Raw genomic sequence first — 21379 nt, forward strand, 5'->3', positions numbered from 1 at the left:
CTTGACACCGATGATGCAGGGCGCCGTCCACTTCTGCAACATCACCGATGTTGCAAAAAAGACATCTCTTGCAAAAAAATCGACAACAAGATCTTCGTTGCAAAAAAAAATCGCAATAAGACTTCTGTTGTAAAAAATAATATCCGCAACAAGACATTTCTTGCAAAAAGAATCCGCAACACAATATCTGTTGCAAAAGTATTCCGCAACACAACCTCTGTTGTACAAAAATCCCACAACACAACCGCTATTACAAATGTTTCTGCAACAAGGTCTTTGTCGCAAAGTAGAGATAAGACGTTGACCCCACTAGATCTATGTCAGATCCCACGGCTCGCGAGGCGATGGCGGCCGACGCGTAGCAGCCCCCATTTTTTACACACTACACTTTTTGGCAAACGAATTAAACTTCTTTATTCAGAATTCGATCTGACTGAGAGAGTGAGTGGTCTCTTCACTGGGCCTGGCCGAAGGCCCAACGGTGTTTTGAGGGAGGCCGAAGGCGCAACGGTGTTTTGGGGGAGGCCGAAGGCCCAACTTAGTTTACTGACTTCTATCTTCATGCTTGTCAATGTCTCGAGAAAGATAAAAATCTTCATGCTTGTCTGCCGATTGTTGCACCTCGCCGCCCCGCTTCGGCGGCCGGCAGTGCCGCCGTCGCCCTCCCCGCCGCCGCGCGGCTTCGGAGCACCCCCTACCAAAACACGAGACCGTTCCGCCCGGCACCACCTCGCCGCCCACCACCACCCCGCACGAGCGCCCATTCCCCAACCCTGGTCGGGGCCGCCGGTCGACAGACCAGCCACGGCTAGGAGTCTCTGGGAAAGGTACGCATTTCTTAGGCCATCTGTCCAATCTTCAATCTGCTTGTTTTTTCAGTACAATGGAGAGGAAAGAGATACGTGACCTCGTTATGTCTTCATATGTAAAACGGGGCAGATTCATTGGCCGCCTTATTTATTTATTTAATTCGGCAATTGCTACTACGAAAGTGAAATTTGTTTGTCTGAGGCATGGTATCCTTATCTTACACATGTGGTCTGATCAAGCAAGCTGTTGAACTAGTACACCCCATTCCACGCGCTCTGTTGACCGGGAATTTGTGCACTCCTTTCGTCTTCTTTTCCAAAGTCACAATCGATTGCCCAGACAGATTTTAATTTGGTCGTTCTTCCCACCTGATTAGTATCTGTAATTCTAAAATCAGTCCAGCGGTGGCATGGCCATTTGCTACGATATCATTGTTTTATCAGGCACATTTGGATGGGCTTCTCCCTGAGTCACATTATTGTTAGATGCAGACATTCTGCCACCTCTCAATTTGTTTTTGCTAATGTGCACAGCCAAGACAGCAACCTGGAAGTGGAAGCACTACTCTGATGGAGGTTTACTTTGATTGGTGCCAGTTTGTTGTCCTCGTGGTCGATGGCCAACTCTATGTGCTCTTGGTTCAGCTTCACCTGTGAATGACGCTGTCGTGTGTGTTACCGAGATCCACTAACATCCGCTTCAATGGTACGCTCCATGGCTTTTACCTTGCAGCTTTCCAAAATCTCATCAACCCAAACAACAACAATCTTGTGGGTGCCGTCCTTGAAAACTTATTTCCATAATCTGATGATTTAGTACATAAGCTCACATCCACATGGGCAAACTAACATGAAGGGTTGTGCCCGTTTTTCTTTCTTTGTCACATTTTGGAGGTACAGTGAACTGACATACATAGTCAGTCATCGGTTATGACCACATAGTCAGTCATCGGTTATGACCTTACTGGAGACGACTAGTCACTTACCTATGAGGATGGGAATCAGGGCTCCCACGACCCCAGTTCTCAAGTCTTTGCACCCATATATACCTGTTCAGCGATAGCACTACAACATATTTGTACTTTTGTGCAATTATGTATTCGTTCTGTGTGTACTCTAGCTATTTCCAAATGCAATGCATAGAGCACCCTGCAGCTTGCCATTTTCTTACCAACACCATAACCTGCTGCAATGGCACTGCAGAAACTCTTCCACATCTCAATTTTCCTGTTACTATGCACAGCCAAGGCAATCAACCCCGAAACTGAAGCACTACTCCGATGGAAGTCCACTTTGATTGGTGCCAACCCGTTGCCCTCGTGGTCAATTGCCAACTCTACGTGCTCTTGGTCTGGCATCACCTGTGATGCTGCCGGACATGTTACCAAGCTCCACCTTTCCGGCTTTGGGATCCATGGTACGCTACACACCTTCTACTCTGCTGCATACCAGAATCTCATCAAGATCAAACTCAACAGCAACAATCTTGTTGGCACCATTCCAGCAAACATATCCCTGTTGCTCATGCTCACCATTTTGGACTTGAGCAGCAACAATCTTGTCGGTGCCATCCCCTACCAACTCGGCAAGCTACCAATACTAGTCGAGGTTAATCTGGGAAATAACCAATTGACTAACCCAGAATATGACAAGTTCTCGCCTATGTTCAGCTTGAAGTTATTATCTCTAGCTAACAATAATCTCAGTGGAACCTTCCCACAATTCATCCTCAACTACACCATTGTGAGGATGCAATTCCTTGATTTGTCAGGTAATGACTTCTCAGGGCTGTTACCAGATTCACTACCGGAAATGGTCCCAAGGTTGAGGTATCTAGATCTGTCAGCTAATGGATTCTCTAGTGTGATACCTCGCTCACTCTCGAGGCTCCAGAAGCTTGAGATACTGCTTCTCAACGAAAATAATCTTACAGGAGGGATCTCAGAGGAGCTTGGGTTAGTACCTGGATTGCGAGTTCTTTCACTGAGCGACAATTCACTTGGTGGGTTCATCCCAGCCTCACTTGGGCAGCTTCAGTTACTAGAGCAACTCAATATCAGAAATGCTGGTTTGGTTTCTACTCTTCCACCCGAGTTGGGGAACCTTACTAATCTCGGGCACTTGGATCTGGCGCATAACCAGCTATTTGGAAGTTTGCCACCATCTTTGGCCAGGATGCAAGGAATGTCCTGGTTCATTGTACATGACAACTATATCGATGGTACCATCCCACCAGAGATGTTTTCAAACTTGACTAATCTCGCGGTATTCGATGTTGCCAAAAACTTGTTAGCTGGAAGCATCCCATCGCAGATTGGTAACTGTAAAGAGATAATCACTCTCCTCCTCTCAAACAACAACTTTACTGGTTCCATCCCAGTAGAGATGGGCAGCTTGCCGAACTTGCAGTTTTTGGTCATGTCAAAGAATCACTTTACTGGAGTGATACCATCTCATATCGGCAATGCAACATCTTTGAAATTCCTTGCCATCAGATCCAACCACCTTGATGGAGAGCTTCCTGCAACCATGTCCGCGTTGATAAATCTTGTTGCTCTCATCTTGTCTGGCAACAAGTTTACGGGTATCATTCCTAATATTGACAACAGGCAGTTGCCGTCTGTCAAGGTGGTAAAAGATAAAAACACAAACAGCTTCATGGGAGAATTGCCATCGGCCTTTTGTCAGTTGGCACTTTTGCAACTCTTGGATCTATCAAACAATCAGTTGTCTGGTAAGCTTCCTGGTTGCTTTTGGTACTTGAAAGATTTGCAATCCTTAGATTTATCGAGCAATGCTTTTGCTGGTGAAATTCCAACCTCAAGTTACTGTAATTCTTCACTAAGGTCCCTGCACCTGTCAGACAACAACTTTACAGGTTGCTTTCCAGGTGTGTTGAAGAACTTCAGACGCCTTGTTATTTTGGATCTCGGGAACAATAATATTTCTGGTGTAATTCCTCCATGGATAGGGCAAAGCAATCCTTTGTTGAGGATTCTCGGACTGCGATCGAACATGTTCTATGGAAATATTCCCTGGCAGCTATCACAACTCTCCCATCTCCAACTGCTTGATCTAGCTGAGAATAATTTTATAGGTTCCATACCAGAAAGTTTCGTCAACTTATCCTTCATGAGGCAGGCACCCACGATGCAGCCAGGTATAAAAATCGTCCTACAATATGCCACCTTTGGATATATATACAGTGGCACTATGGTCGTAATTTGGAAAGGACAGGATTACATTTTCCGGGGAAGAGATGCATTTGTGACAGGTATTGATCTCTCTGCCAATTCTCTTTTTGGTGCTATACCTCCGGAGTTGACAAATCTTAGAGGCATCCAGTTACTAAATATGTCAAGAAATTGTCTATCTGGTAGTATCCCGAAGGATATCGGCAGCCTAAAGTTTTTAGAATCTCTTGACCTCTCTTGGAACAAGATATCAGGTCCTATTCCTCCTAGCATATCAAACCTGATATTCCTCAGCTCCCTTAATCTCTCGAGCAATCTTCTGTCAGGAGGGATACCTACAGGGAATCAACTCCAAACATTGGATGACCCGTCAATTTATAGCAATAACCTGGGACTTTGTGGCTCTCTATTGAACATTTCATGTAAACATGGTTCAAGTCCGACAACCACATCAGATGTGGGAAAGGAACATCATGATGAACTTGAAACCATGTGGATGTACTGCTCAGTGATCGCTGGAACAATATTTGGTTTCTGGATATGGTTTGGCACATTGTTTTTCTGGAAGCCCTGGAGATGTGCTTTCTTGAGTTGCATAGATGCCATGCAACAGAAAGTTATGAGGAAGATGAAGGATATCTGAGGTATAGAAAGCTGTCCAAGTATTGAATGATACCACACCAAATGAAGATGAAGCAAGATGTAAGCGTCGTGATAATTATATCTGTTTCTGTTCCCAGTACGCTCAAGAATTACCAACGTTCCAGTGGACATATTTTGTTTCAAGGTTCTAGACAAGTTTGTGGTGTAGCTTTAGTCAGGCTAATGGTTTGTGTCTCGCTCATGTTTTTGTAAGCGTGTGTTGTAAATCTTATAATATTTCTAAAGCCTATTGTGCTTGATTTTCCTGTTGTTCAGAGTAGAAGGGCAGTTTCAGGTAGCATACATTGGAACTGCCTTCGAGCCTACCTACCCATACATTGGAACTACATTGGAGCAGTTTCAGTGAAGTGTGCGACCAGATGACGATCGAGTGAATGTGTGTGTGTTGTGGTATGCACGCTTGTGCATCTTGGCTTCTTCCCTGTAGTCACAAAAGAAAAAGTAATCCTTACATTTGCTTTGAAATAAAAAATTCTGAACTTGGAAAAACAAATTATGTTTTTACAGTGCAAAAATAAATAAGTTGGCTCTTTCCCCTTTGAATGGCGAGTAGATTTTCTCCCCGAGAGGAGGTAAGCATTACGTGCTTGATTTGTCATATGGAGGGAGAGGGAAAAGTTACAGTTCTGTACTAGTCGCAGTAGGAAATAGACAACCAATTCAACTATTTTGTGGCTGCTCTTTTTTGTTTTGTTGATTTTGCAGTTGCTGCGATGTGTTTGTGTATGGTGTATGGTATCCTCATCTTACCAAATACTACTCTCTGTATTGCACATTTGGTCTTATCAAGCAAAGCTTTTTACTGGAGTAGTACACCCTGTCGCATGCCTTCTCTGACCGGGAGCTTGTGCACTCTTTCCAGTCATCTTCTTTTCTGAAGTCGGAATCGATTGCTCGAATAGTTCTTAGTTTGATTGTTCCTCCAGCCTGGTTAGTGTTCTGTAATTTTAAAACTGTAATCTTGTAGAGATTCGAGTTTTCATTTTTTTTGGTTTGCATTTCATGAATGCAGGCTCTGTTCTGTGCAGCCCTTGGATACTTGTGTCTTGTCGTCTCTCTTCAGAGTTAACCTGCAGACTCGGTTGTTTACCAGCATGTAAACCATCTCAGTATTTGCATCTATCGAAGTTGTTGTGCTCTTGCATTACGGCTATTGTTTGGGTAACCAACCTTTTCTGTCTTCTTTTTGTGATAACTAATTCCTATATGCTTCTTCATCTCATTCTAGAAGCACAGCAGGTTTGCCGGGATACTGAAATTAGCATTTGTACCATAAAAGAGCTCCTGGATAACTAGGTGATTTGTAGATACAGAAGCTCAAATACAACGCTGTTGCTTAATTAAGAGTTATCACTTTCCTTTGCGACTTTTTGGAAGTTCCTTTCCTGTGGCCTGTGATACTACTTACTTTGTCATTCTTTTCTAGATTATGTTACTTTGTATTTTCTGGCTTTTTTCCTGTTCTTTGATTTCACTGCTCCTTTTGGAAACCTTTTTCATGGCTGGTAATTTGTTCTAGCAACAGTGATGTTGAACCTTTGCGGTCACTCCCATTGACCGACTTCTCTTTCGTGACACAATGGCACTGTTGAACGGAGCTTGTGTGTCCTCGGGGGAAAAAGGAGCTTCAACAGTCAGCTCCCAGATATTGACTAGCTTGTGTTACTTGGGCAATGCAGTTGGGCAGGTGACTTGGCTTTCTGTTAACGGACAGTCTCATTCACCACAACCACATATATAATTGGCCGTCGGTTTCATTCACCACCATACTGGCTAGCTTCCATTGTTGGCTGGGTCCTGTACACTGACAGATTCGGTGCTTTCTTCACAGGATGACCCCAAGTCTTCAGTCTCTGTAGACATATACCCGTCCAGACAAGTTTGTATAATAGACTGCCAACCCACTGCTGACCCATTCTACTATTGCCAACCTATTCTGCTGACTAATGACCTCCATTTTCTTGCCAACGCAGCTGACATCTCAAGAGCAGTAAATCTTTTCTATAATAGACATGCTGGCTGTTCGACTGGAGGGGCAAACACAGAGTCTATCCAGCCACACCCTTGAGCGATGGCACCACAATACAAGCTCTCATGTTTGACAGCTTTGCATATGCTGCTATGCATGGCCAGTGCAATCAGCCCGGAAGGAGAAGCACTCCTCCGGGTGGAAGTCCACTTTGCTCAATTCCACCTACCTGTCATCATGGTCGCGTGCCGAATCGACCTGTGATTGGTTCGGCATCACCTGTGACAATACTGGCCATGTTACCACACTCGAGCTATCCTGGTTTAGCCTCAATGGCACGCTCGACGCCTTGTACTTCCCGGCATTCCGGAACATCACCACATTCGACCTCTGTGGCAACAACCTCGTCAGTACCATCCCAACAAACATATCGCTGCTGCTCACCCTGACCTACCTGGATTTGAGCGACAACTATTTTGTTGGTGCGATCCCCCATCAACTCGGCAAGCTCCCATGGATTCATTACATCGATCTGGGAAACAACTACTTGACCAACCCAGACCCTGCCAAGTTCTCGCCTTTGTCCACCGTGCAGACCTTACATCTAAATGATAACAATCTCAACGGCACTTTTCCACAGTTCATCCTGAACCGCACCAACGTTAGGTTGGAGGACCTCGACCTATCAGGTAACTTCTTCTCGGGCTCAATACCTGAGACTGCCAGATATGGTTCCAAATTTACTATTTCTTGATATGTCCTCCAACATGTTCTCTGGACTCATACCGAGTGAATTCGGTAATCTGACTAGTCTTGAGTCCTTGAACCTATCGTGGAACATGCTATCTGGAGGTTTGCCACCGTCCTTTCCAATGATGGGCCAAATGCTAAACTTTGATGTTGAGAACAACCACCTCAGTGGCAGCATCCCGCTAGAATTGGTTTCAAACTGGACTGAACTTGGCTTTTTCAGTATTGCAAACAACTCCTTCACCGGAAGCATTCCACTGGAGATCAGCAGATGGGAGTCCCTGCAGTACCTCCTCCTTTCTGGCAACTGCTTCAACAGCTCAATCCCCGCAGAGCTAGGATCTTCCCTACGGGTGCTCGACTTGTCCAATAACTATCTTACAGGCATGATACCATCGGGGTTTGGTAAATTATCATTCTTATTACAATTCCTTGACCTTAGCAGCAACCACTTGGAGGGAGAGATTCCAGCGAGCTTGTCGCTCCTATCTGTCAACTACATATTCTTGTCCAGTAACAGGTTGACAGGTGTCATCAACAAGGATTTCTGTAAGCAACGTCATCTACAGTTCTTGGACCTATCAAACAATCTCCTGTCTGGAATGCTCCCTGGTTGCTTATGGAACCTGCCTAATCTTACATACAAGGATTTGTCAAGCAATGCTTTTGTTGGAGAAGTCACAACCTTGACGAATGATGCTTCTCCATTAGAATCAGTACATTTGTCCAACAACAGCTTCTCTGGATATTTTCCGTCTCTTATAAAGAACTTGGAAAGCTTAGTAATTTTGGATCTTGGAGACAATATGTTTTCTGGCACAATTCCTTCATGGATAGGAGCTAGCCTCTCTATGCTAAGAATTCTCCGACTACGGTCAAATATGTTTCATGGAAGTATTCCTTGGGAGGTATCACAACTCTCTCATCTCCAGTTGCTTGACCTAGCTGAAAACAATCTTATAGGTTCTATTCCAGTAAGTTTCGCAAACTTTACTTACATGGTAGAGACAACACCAGAAATGGATGTAAGTGCTATCCTTGCAACTTGCAAGCTTTGAAACATTTGGGATATGCCTTATATGTACACTGGTACACATTATTCATATGATGGTCAGATGGACACAATCTGGAAGGGACGTGATTATACTTTCCATAAGACAATTATGCTTATGACTGGTATTGATCTGTCAAGCAACTCCCTTTCAGGTGAGATTCCTGCTCAGTTAGTAAATCATCAAGCCCTGTGGTTCCTGAACCTATCAAGAAATGATTTATCCGGTGGTATCCCAAAAAACATTGGCAGTTTGAAAAATGTGGAGTCTCTTGACCTCTACTGGAATAAACTCTTGGGCCGTATTCCTCCAAGCATATCAGATTTGTTGTGCCTAAGCTTGCTCAATATGTCCAACAATCTACTATCAGGAGAGATACCTACAGGCAATCAGCTCCAAACACTCAATGACCCGTCAATATACAGCAACAACCTGGGACTTTGTGGTCTCCCCCTGAGCACTCCATGTAAGCATGATTCGGTAGCACTTTGCAAAAAGGATCCTCAGATACACGCTCTTCTCTCCCGCGACTGCGTCGCCCCCGCGAGTGGCCGGCCGCGCCCAACCTCCTCCCCCGCGCGCCTCCCCCTCCCCCTTCCTCCCCGCCGCCGTCGCCGGGGCCCGCTGCGGGCCTGGCCCGGGCGACGTTGGTGGCGCGCCCCCCTGGCCTTTCCCCTCTTGGGTGTCCGCCGGCGCGGGACGGGGAGACCCCGGGCGGTGTCTCTAAGCGGTGGCGGTCCAGCGCGACGGCGGGGGTTCCTGGCGCGAGCAGGGGGCGGGCTTCTGGACGGCGGCGTCGCCGATGGCGACGGGGCGACGCGGCACCGCGGTCTGGCGGCGCCCACTCAGCCTAGATTTGGGCCCTTTGGGCCCCATCTGGGCCTGCGGCGGGCCTGCGGCGGGGTGGGTCTGCTTCGTGGCTTCCGGGAGGCGGGGGAGACGGCAGGGTGCTGGCGGCACCATCGCCGGCTTGCTGCAGCGTGGCGGCAGGGCTTAGTGGGCCCGTTTCGGGCCTGGCCGGGCCAGGGGTGGCCTGGCATGCCCTGCTGCCGCGTCCGGACGGCTACCGCGATGGTGTCGGAGGTTCTGGCCTCCTGCACGACGGTGGTGGAGGTGGTTCCCTCCCGTTCGGCTTCGGTGCTGGCGGGGCACTTCTCTCCGGTCCTCTTGGCCTCGTGTTGGTGTTCGCAGTGAAGCGGCGTGGGTGGCGGCGCAACCACGATGGCGCATGGTGGTGGGCGGCGGTCTGGCTGGTCGGCTCCGGTCCGTTGGGCGATGGGGTTGGAGTGCGGGAGAAATCCTTGCCGGTTCTTCGGCTCCGATGCGGTGACACCTGCGGGTGCCACCATTCCTTCCTAGAGGGTGTCGGCGATATCCATCCCCACCCCCCTCCTCGTGCTGGGGAAACCCTAGGACATGTCTGGGCAGCAGCGTCGCCGGCGTCGCATTCCTTCTTGGAGGTGCTGCTTGGTACGCGGCGGTTCGGAGCCTCGGGTTGTGGTGGTTTGTTTCTGGAGGGCGTAGCGGTGACGGGTCATCCGCGCTTTGTTGAGCTGCCGTTGTTGGCATTTGTTTCTTTTTTGGGCTTGATGTGCTGTTCGCCACAGCGATCCTTGTATCGGTGTTGGTTGCTTTGGAATACAAAGCGGGGGGAAACCCTTTTTCGGTAAGCATGATTCAAGTTCTGCAACAGTGCTGGATCAGCCAAATGAACATGACCATGAACTTGAAACTTTGTGGCTGTACTACTCAGTGATTGCTGGAACTGTCTTTGGTTTCTGGATATGGTTTGGAACATTGTTTTTCTGGAACATCTGGAGGATTACGTTCTTCAATTGCATCGATACCATGCAGCAGACTGTTATGCAAAAGATGGTGTCTACCTGGCAGTATGACACTCTGTTTCCCGCTTTTAGGCGTTCATGAAGGATTTATCACGACCTCGGTTGTGACTCCATAGACAAAAACAGAATTTCTTTTCCAACTTTTACTTTATATATGCAACGGATATAGATGTATTGTTCATGGCTGTTCTATTTGTTCTCTGTAACCAACAAACAATTCTCTGTTCTGGTGTGAACAAAATTGACCTTTTATAGTTTTGTAACAATATGGGAGAGACCAATTTGGTACATATTTGTATTAGGTTCTGATTCTCTCAATTATGTGAGTTGTAGTTATGTACGATAGTGTCAAAAAATGTCTTATCTTTTGATACAGAGGGGGTACGATTCATGGTTGCCGTTTGTAGTTTTTTTGAGCTTTGCTTTGGTCGGTTTTTTGATTCTGTGAAGAGAGAAGTGCATATTTCAACCCTGAACTTTTGGACTAGTCTAATTTACAACCCCGAACTTCAATACCGTCTAAACTACAACCCCCAACTCTCAAAACCGGTCAGTATTCAACCCTCCCCTCTTTGTTGACCGGTTTTGACCTGGTTGACCGGTTTTGACCAGTCAACAGGTCCAGTCAGCATGTCACATCAGCAAAAAATGCAAAATTTCCAAGGAAACAACCTGTAAAATCGAAGAAAATATAGGAAAAGAAATAAGAAATCCAATTTCCAAAAAACACGGAAAATAAAAAAACAAATTTCCAAAAAAAATCCAGAAAAAACCCAAAAATTCAAATTCCAGAAAAAAAATATTTCTAGAAAAAAATCATTTTTTTATTTTCCCTAGCTTTTTTCGCGAACAATTTTTTCGGAATTTTGCTTTTTTATATTTTTTCCTGATCTTACAGATTTTTATTTACTTTTTCTTGAAATTTTTTTAAAAAAATCTCACGTGGCATGCTGATTGGACCCGTTGACTAGTTAAAACTGGTCACCCCAGGTCAAAACCGGTCAACAGAGAGGGGAGGGTTGAATCCTGCCCGGTTTTGAGACTTGGGGGTTGTAATTTAGACGGTATTAAAGTTCGGGGTTGTAAATTAAACTAGGGCAAGAGTTCAGGATTGAAATATGCACTTCTCTCTTCTGTGAATTGTGTGAATTGAACTGTATGAATTATTTGTGTAACTGGATAACAGTGTGTGTGTTGCATATAAATAGTGCATTTTCATCCATCGCGGAGTTTTGGAGGTTCCTGTTAACCATGTCATGTACATGTGCACCGTGCCAATGTGCATCGCACCGCACCACCATATCATGTAGCGCATATCTTCTGTTGGAGTTGTTTTGATATAGATTAGATTGGTAGGTTGGTAGTAGTATTCTCTCTTATTTCCACCTTGTTGTAACCAACTCTATCTCTTGTTCTCCAAGTCTACTCTATCTCTTGTTCTCCAAGTCTAAATCTTTGTAACAACTTATGTATGCGCTGTATCAACGAGGTAAGACGTTTCCGCCATCGCACATGGTAATCAGAGCCCTTCCTCTCAATCTAGTGCATAGCCATGTCTTCATCCGGCGCCTCCCCTAGCCTCAACGGCCAGGTCACCGAGAAGCTCAACCGCACGAATTACGTGCTCTGGCGCACGCAGGTCACACCCCACCTGCGGGGCACCGGTGTCTTCGGCTACGTTGACGGCACCTCGCCGGAACCGGCCAGACTCCACGTCACCAAGGACAAAGACAACAAGGAGACTTCTGCGCCCAACCCTCTCCACCCACTTTGGGCCAGGGAGGACCAACAAGTGCTCGGCTATTTGCTGAGTACTCTCTTCAAGGAGGTCCTGGGCGCGGTCACCGCGATCACCACGGCGCGTGAACTTTGGGTGGCACTGGGGGGCATGTTCTCGTCCCACTCCCTCAGCCGCGTCAACAACATCCGAACTGCGCTCATCAATGCGCAGAAGGGCAACCGGTCGGTCGCCTCCTACTTCGCCTCCCTGCGCGGCCTCGCTGATGAACTCGCCACCGCCGGAAAACCCATCCAGGACGACGAGTTGATCTCGTACATCCTCCATGGGCTCGACATCGACTACCAGCCGCTTGTCTCCGCCCTCGACGCCCGCGTCACGCCCGTCACCCTTGATGAGCTCTATGCCATGCTGAGTAACTTCGATCAACGCATGGCCCAATTTCATGGCTCCTCCGGCGGCTTCAAGTCCTCGGCCAACGCTGCATCTCGCGGTCATGGTGGTGGCCCTCGCTCACGTGGCTCTCCCCGCAACAAAGGGCGGCCCGAAGGCACCAACAACGGTGGTTGTTGGGGATATTACTACTGCGCGTAAACCGGCCAGGACAAGCCGGGTTAACTTCATCAGTAGTTGAAGTGTGATAAAAGCCCATGAGGGCAGATGAGGGCTAAAGGCCCATAATCGGTTTAAGGCCTATAGCTATAAACCGGCGTCGGTATGTAACTTGTGTTATAAGTTAGGAATAGTGGAGACCGAACCGGACGCATCTATGAGCCAGTATCGGGACTCTGTAAACCGACGGGCGTCCCCATGTATATAAGGGGACGACCCGGCGGCGGTTCAAGGACAGACAACAACTCGAGACATAGGCGAAGCTTATTTGCTCCCTAGTCGTCGAAACACCCATCAATTCCATCACAACTAGACGTAGGCTTTTACCTTCATTGAAGGGGCCGAACTAGTATAAACTCTCTTGTGTCCTTGTGTCCGCTTTAACCCCTTCAAGCTAACCCGTAGCGATGGCCCCACGACTAAGTCCTTTCTCTAGGACATCTGCCGTGACAAAACCACGACAGTTGGCGCCCACCGTGGGGCTATCGCACGATGGTTTCCGGTTCTTGGAGGGCCGCTTTGAAGGACTCGAGGGCTATGCTGTAGGCCGGATGACTAAGAGTCGTCGCGGCAAACTCTACATCGACGACACAGGCTGGGGCCCTGAGGCCGGCTCAATTGAGTACGGGTATCGGGTCCCCTTTGGTAGCATTCACGTTTTCATTGGCAAGATCGGTGAACCGGGCCCTGAGCCGGACATCTGCACCGACCTCATCGAGACGGCTCAGCGTACGCGATCCGCCCGGGTTAAACCGGCCATGAAGCGTGCCTTTGTGGGAATGATCCATGGAGGGAGTTATGAGGATGGATCGGAGCTTCGCGGGGCGACTGCCGTTCGTTCCTGTAACACCCTCGATGCGACTATAGCTCCCACGTGTCGAGGCAAGACTTAGAGACATAATCGCATTGAAGGCATATGTCGCAAGTTAGGCAATCTTCACAACATCCCATGTAATATAAATCATAAAGGGGAGATAACATAGTTGGCTTACACTCGCCACGTCAATCAAGTACATAAATAAAATTACATCATCCAAACACTCATGGCCCGACTACGGCGCCAAAATAAAAGATAACCCAACATGCGACACGGTCCCAATCACCCCCAACTGGGCACCACTACTGATCATCGGGAAAGGAAACATAGTAACGTTGAGAGTCTTCGTCGAACTCCCACTTGAGCTCATACGCGTCTCCTGGAGCGGAATCATCAGGCCCTGCATCTGGTGTAATAGTAATCTGTGAGCCACAAGGACTCAGCAATCTCGCACCCTCGTGATCAAGACTATTTAAGCTTATAGGTAGGGCAAGGTAAATATATGTGGAGCTGCAGCAAGCGACTAGCAAATATGGTGACTAACTTATTCACAAAAGAGAGCAAGAAGAGGAGGCAAAGCGCGAGCGAGAAAAACTAGAGAGCAACCTGTGCAAACATTACTCCAACACCGTGTCCACTTCTCGGACTCCGCCGAGAAGAGGCCATCACGGTAACACACTCAGTTGATTCATTTTAATTAATTAAGGTTCAAGTTATCTACAACCGGACATTAACAAATTCCCATCTGCCCATAACCGCGGGCACGGCTTTCGAAAGTTCAATCCCTGCAGGGGAGTCCCAACTCAGCCCATGACAAGCTCTCATGGTCAACGAAGGAATAGACCTCCTCCCAAGACGTTCCGATCAGACTCGGTATCTCGGTAATTCAAGACACTTCAACAGGTTAAAACAAGACCAGCAACACCGGCCGAATGTGCCGACAAATCCCGATAGGAGCTGCACATATCTCTTTCTCAGGGCACACTCAGATTGTCCAAACTTCCAGCAGGCCAGCCCAGAGTTGCCCCTGGTAGCCACCGGCGGCTGACAGTTTGGACCAACACTCAGAGGAGCACCGGCCGGGGGGGGGGGTTAAAATAATGATGACCCTTGAGTCTGCAGAACCCAAGGGAAAGAAAAGGCTAGGTGGCAAATGGTAAAACCAATGTTGGGCATTGCTGGAAAAGCTTTAATCAAGGCGAAATATCAAGGGGTTCCCATTATAACCCAACCGCGTAAGGAACGCAAAATCCGGGAACATAACACCGATATGACGGAAACTAGGGCGGCACGAGTGGAACAAAACACTAGGCGAGAGGCCGAGCCTTCCACCCTCTACCAAGTATATAGATGCATTAAGATAACAAGATAATATAATGATATCCCAACAAGTAAATAAAAGATGTTCCAACAAGGAACGGCCTCCAATCTTCACCTGCAACTAGCAACGCTATAAGAGGGGCTGAGCAAAGCGGTAACATAGCCAATCAACGGTTTGCTAGGACATGGTGGGTTAGAGGTTTGACATGGCAATTTGGGAGGCTTGCAAGCAAGTGGTAGGCATCGTAGCAATGGCATTGCAAAAGAGCGAGCAAACTAGCATAGCAAAGATAGTAGTGATTTCGAGGGTATGATCATCTTGCCTGCACAGTTGTCAGAGTTGACTGGATCCTCGAAAGCAAACTCAACGGGCTCCTCGTTAGCGAACTCGTCTCCCGGCTCTACCCAAACAAGACAAACAAGCAACAAGGATACAATCAACCACGTGCACTCAAACAACGCAATGCAAAGATGGTATGCTATGCGGGATGCGAAACGCAAGATATGACAGGAAATGCATGAACCTGGCCTCAACTTGGAAAACCAAGTGTGCCACTGGAAAGATGAGATGAAATTGCTTGAAAACGATATAAAGAACACCGGAATCGGAGTTACGGTTTGGAAATGGCAAGCGATTCAAAAATGACACCGGTCTGCGATTTACAGCAAGTAGGCATCTAAATGCAATGAAATGAACATGCCACCGCACCCAAACATGACAACAAAATACATGGCAGGGATGCAGACAAGATGCTTAACAAAAGTCTAGCACTGAGCTACGGCCAACTCATCCATTAACAGGTTCAAACAAGCATGGCAAAAATGCATATGACAAACCGATCTCAGACTTAGTGAAATTAACACTTGTCTGGAATTTCAGATCAGGTAGCCCTCTTCGGAGCAGCAAAACTACATGCTACAGGATCTGAACATGGCAAATTAAAGCATGTCATGGAGCTACTCAAAGAGCTTAACAAAAGTCCCTTAGTGACCTTGAGCCAAAGGGATCAGAAAATACAATTGCAAGCATGTGAACATAGCAAAAACATAATCAGTTTCAGACTTAGTGAAAAACTGACACATGCTGAAATATAACTCAAGTAGGCATGTTTACGAGCTCGATGCACTCACTACGGTGCAAGTCATGGCAAGAAAAACATACCTCCATCAAGAAGGCACAAAATGCAAGCTAGACATGGCAAGAACAATAGCATAGCATGCACGGATCAACTACAACATCACCGGCAAAATTGCAAACAAGTTGTGAATCTGCCCAGATTCACAAAGTAGCAAAAGTAGAGCTCGATTGACTCAATCTAGGGTGCTCCATAAATGCAAACAAAGACATGAATGGATAGAGCACTACAATATTAACAAAACATCCTTACTGATCATCCTCAAAAGAGGCACGGATCACTAGGAAACAACATGAACATATGGCATCATGAGCTAAACAGATCAAAGACTTAGTGAATTACTAAGTCCCTGAAAACAGATTTACCAAGTGCACCACTTTGCAAGCTTGCACTAGTCACCACACGCATCACAAAAATACATGGGTTGCACCTCTGGAAAGATGACAAAACCCTTAACAAAACTCATGTAGAGCATCAGGGCATAGCAAGCACACATTAATCATAGCAAAAATGACAAAAAGCTAAACGGAGTAGCAGATCTGACAATTATCTCAAGTAGCCTTCTTCTAACAGCATTTCGAGCATCAAGATGAACTCAAATGAAAATGATGCAATGGAATGAAATTATGTACTCTCTGAGATGAACATTTTGATATGCTATATGCATGAATCGGAGCTACGGATGCAAAGTTACGGAGCCGTGAACATGAGCATATGGACTGAAAATATCAGGGACTTAGAAAAAAAATAACCTCCCAGATCTGGATCTAGGGTTTCACGGCACGCAACCCGAGGCGGCCGGATCTCCGCCGGAGTTCGTCGCCGGAGGTGACCGGAGCGGGAGGAGGAGGCCGGGACGGCGGAGAGGAGGCGAGGCCGAGGCGCGACCGGGGCGGCGCGGGCGGCGACCGGCCGGGCGGCGGGCGGCGGCGGGCGGCTGGCAGCGTGGAGGCGGCGGCGAGCTTCGGCCGGGTGGCGGCAGGCGCACGGAGGCGGGGCGAGGGAGCGGGGAGGCGGCGGCCGGGCCCGGGAGGGCCTCCCGCGGGCCGGGCGGGCCGCGGTGGCTGGGGCGCTGGCGGCGCCATGTGTCGCCCTTCCAGTGGCCGCGGGCGGTGGTGCGGCGTGTCCGGCGCGCGCGAGGGGTGGATTTAGGGTTTCGGGGAGAGGGGATCCGGGATATTTCGAGGGGGACCTATTTATAGGCATAGAGGGAGCTAGGAGAGTCCAAATGAGGTGCGGTTTTCGGCCACACGATCGTGATCGAACGCTCTAGATGATGAAGCAGAGTTAGGTGGGTTTTGGGCCAAATTGGAGGGGTGTTGGGCTGCAACACACACGAGGCCTTTTCGGTCCATCGGTTAACCGTTGAAGTATCAAACGAAGTCCAAATGATACGAAACTTGACAGGCGGTCTACCGGTAGTAAACTAAGGCCGCTTGGCAAGTCTCGGTCCAATCCGGAAATGTTTAATCCCCACACACGAAAGAAAGCTAGAAATGACCACCGGAGGAGAACGAAGCGCCGGAATGCAAAATGGACAACGGGGAAAAAGCTCGAATGCATGAGACGAACACGTATGCAAATGCAATGCACATGATGACATGATATGAGATGCATGACAACGATAACAACACACAGAGACAAAGACCCGAACCCGAGGAAATAAAATAACTTAACGCCGGAAACGGCAAGAGTTGGAGTACAAATTGGGAAAGTTACATCCGGGGTGTTACAGTTCCAGTGACGAATCTTCAACCGGAGAAACCGAATCTCTTTATCAGCTACAAGATGGCCGGATTGAGAGCTGTTCCGATGGCGACAGTATTCTGGACCCCTCTGATCTTCCTAACCGGGTTGGAATATTCATGACCGGAACACAAGCAGCGCTTCACTCTTCGACAGCCGCGGTAACGATCTCCGGTTCAGCAGCGGCAACGGTTGCCGGGGCGGGAGGCCCTGTGCGCCCACCGACTCAGGTTCTATTAGAATTATTTGATGCGTTGGCTGTGCTTATGGCAGAAGTCAATCCGCCAGATCAGAACGCTCACAACACGGAGATTGCAAAGGTAAAGGAACAAATCACCCAGGCCAAAACGGATCTGGCGGCTGAGGACACTAGGATGGCCACAGAGCGGGCCGCTTTAGACGCACAGGCCTACAGGCTTATGTTGGATCAGAGCGCGTCGCATGAAGTCATGAGGAGGAAGCACCGGTCCCGCTTACCTCCGGTTTTCGAGGCTAGAGACCTTTTCAACACTCCAGGACCAAGAGCCAGTAATCCGCTGGCGGGGAACCGGGCAGAAGCCCCTGGGACCGGTGCACCGGTTCAGCCCCGTCAGATGGACCCGCCTCATCAAAACACCGTTATACCTCGGGATGCTTTAACACCTCCGGGTCACTACTCCAACCCAATGGACAATCTTGTTGCCGCTGCTGCACGACTGGAGGCCATTCCAGTTGAAGGTGACTCGCCGCAAGTAGTAGAGACGCGACGGGTCAAGGAACTTCCGAGGATAGCTTTGGCCCAACAGGAGGCGTACTCGTACAGCCGTGACCGAATCCACTCGACCCCCCGTCCAAGCCGGAGCTATAGCAGACATATGGATGAACCAGCAGTGTCGAGTAATGAACGATGTGGAGCACCCCGTGGTAACAACCCGACGGGTGGTGCTGATGATGCTCAGGAAGTGGTGAACCGGGCCCGAGCGCGTAGGGAGGCCGAGTTAGCCGCACAGCATCAGGCTCGGCAGCTCACGCTGGTTCGTCCAACCATTTCGATCGAACCTGGTGTTACTTCTAGTTCTTTGGGGGTGCCTTGCCTCGTCCCTGCTTTATGCAACGTGCGCTTGCCTAAGGATTTCAAAGGCCCACGCAAGGTACCAAATTATACGACGGATCAACCACCAGAGACATGGGTAGAGAGCTATGAGATGGCCATGGAGATGCTTGATGTGGATGACACGGCGTGTGCGAAATACTTCACCATGATGCTTGAAGGAACGGCCCGTACTTGGTTAAAAAGCTTGCCCACTAATTCTATCAGTTCATGGGCCCAATTACGAGCCCGGTTTATCAACAATTTCAAGGATACCTGTAAACAGCCTATGTCAATAGTGGACTTAGCTGCATGCGTCCAGGAGGAAGGAGAGTCAACGACTCATTGGGTGCGCCGGGTTTCACAAGTGTTGCACTCCTCAGACCGCATCAACGCTGAAACCGCAGTATTAACCCTAGAAGGCAACTGCCGGTTTGGGCCCCTGAAGTTGAAATTGGGACGGATGAAACGTCATTGCACCGATATGGGGACCCTCATGGCCGCTTTGGTAAAATATGCTGATTCTGATAGTACCAAGGATCCCGAATCTGATGATGACAAGAAAGGGAAGGGGAAGAAGAACATCAGCTCCGAAGGTCAGCAGCATCACTGGGTAGGCAATGGCGGAGGAGGCAAGCGTAAAGCGGATGGCAACATGGATTTTGTGGCTAATACCAACGTACAGGACAATGGCCAGCGGCGCAAGGGTAGGCCGAAAAATCGTAGTGGAGCGCCCAACCCCAACCCAAACCGCCTGAACTATCTGCTAAGCCAGCCCTGTTCAAGACATGGGACAAAGGAGGAGCCAGCAAACCACCTTTGGAAGGATTGCTTTATTATGCAGGAGTTCAAAAATTCTAATAATTTCCGGTATGATCACGGATCTGGCGGTGGCTCAGGGTCCGGGCCGGGTTACGGTGGAGGAAGTTCCGGTTCAGGATTTAATGGTAATCCGGGCGGACATAATGGTCAAAATAGTCAGAACAACCAGGGTGGTTACAACCAACAGCAGCAACAGTGAGGTTACCAAAGCAGTTGAGTAATGGGCAGTACCATGTCTTTACCACTAGCTTGGACAAGCGAGACCGGAAGGTTCAGAGGCGGGCAGTCAACTCTATTGAACCGGCCACACCCCGTTATCTACGTTGGTCTGAACAGCCAATCATATGGAGCAGAGAGGATCACCCACTCCAGGTCGATAATCCGGGTCAGTTGGCTCTGGTGGTGGCGCCTCAGGTGGGAGGTTATAAGTTCACCAAGGTGCTCATGGATGGAGGGAGCAGCATTAACATCCTATACTATGAGACCTTCCGTCGTATGGGACTAACAGATAAGAATCTCAAACCATCCAATACAGTATTCCACGGTGTAGTGCCTGGCAGATCAGCATATCCCGTTGGTAAGATAGCTCTTGAAGTGGCCTTTGGGGATGATCATGATTCCAGGTCGGAAACATTAACGTTTGAAGTGGTAAAAAACCAAAGTCCATATCATGCCCTGTTTGGGCGTCCGGCATACGCCAAGTTTATGGCTCGGCTGTGACGCCCCAGATTTGACCGTACACTAATCATACACGCAAATGTGTACGACCAAGATCAGGAACTCACGAGAAGATATCACAACACAACTCTAGACACAAATTAAAATAAAACAAGCTTTATATTACAAGCCAGGGGCCTCGAAGGCTCGAATACAATGCTCGAAGGCACAAGAGTCAGCGGAAGCAACAATATCTGAGCACAGACATAAGTTAAACAAGTTTGCCTTAAGAAGGCTAGCACAAACTGGGATACAGATCGAAAGAGGCGCAGGCCTCCTGCCTGGGATCCGCCTAACTACTCCTGGTCGTCGTCAACGGGCATCACGTAATAGTAGGCACCGCCGGTGTAGTAGGAGTCATCGTCGAAGGTGGCGTCTGGCTCCTGGGCTCCAACATCTGGTTGCGACAACCAGGTAAAAGGGATAGGGGAAAAAGAGGGAGAAAGCAACCGTGAGTACTCATCCAAAGTACTTGCAAGCAAGGAGCTATACTACATATGTATGCATTGGTATCAAATGGAATAAGGGTATCATATGTGGACTGAACTGCAGAAAGCCGGAATAAGGGGGGATAGCTAGTCCTTTCGAAGACTACGCTTCTGGCAGCCTCCGTCTTGCAGCATGTAGAAGAGAGTCGACTGAAGTCCTCCAAGTAGCATCGCATAGCATAATCCTAACCGATGATCCTCCCCTCGTCGCCCTGTGAGAGAGCGATCACCGGTTGTATCTGGCACTTGGAAGGGTGTGTTTTATTATGTATCTGGTTCTAGTTGTCATAAGGTCAAGGTACAACTCCAAGTCGTCCTGTTACCGAAGATCACGGCTATTCGAATAGATTAACTTCCCTGCAGGGGTGCACCACATAACCCAACACGCTCGATCCCATTTGGCCGGACACACTTTCCTGGGTCATGCCCGGCCTCGGAAGATCAACACGCCGCAGCCCCACCTAGACCAATAGAGAGGTCAGCACGCCGGTCTAAACCTAAGCGCCCAGGGGTCTGGGCCCATCGCCCTTAGCACACCTGCACGTTGCGTGGGCGGCCGGAAGCAGACCTAGCCTAGTAGGCGTTCCAGTCCAATCCAGCGCGCGCCGCTCCGTTGCTGACGTCACGAAGGCT

General features: G+C 48.4%; 3 pseudogenes across 1 annotated transcript; all 3 read left to right on the top strand.

Annotated features, from left to right (window-relative positions):
• Nucleotides 1-202: 202 nt before the first annotated feature.
• On the top strand, nucleotides 203-10164 carry LOC147964363 (uncharacterized; annotated as a pseudogene). Its single transcript, XR_015607534.1, has 2 exons — nucleotides 203-827; nucleotides 5679-10164. The product of XR_015607534.1 is annotated as an uncharacterized LOC147964363 (transcript).
• Nucleotides 1344-5685, top strand: LOC125515980 (uncharacterized; annotated as a pseudogene).
• Nucleotides 10165-12307: 2143 nt separating the features above from the next.
• On the top strand, nucleotides 12308-12446 carry LOC125517763 (small nucleolar RNA Z247; annotated as a pseudogene).
• Nucleotides 12447-21379: the final 8933 nt, after the last annotated feature.

The sequence above is a fragment of the Triticum urartu genome, chromosome 6A (genome assembly GCF_056163025.1).
Source record: "Triticum urartu cultivar PI428250 chromosome 6A, HENAU_Tu73, whole genome shotgun sequence".
Taxonomy (NCBI): Eukaryota; Viridiplantae; Streptophyta; class Magnoliopsida; order Poales; family Poaceae; genus Triticum; species Triticum urartu.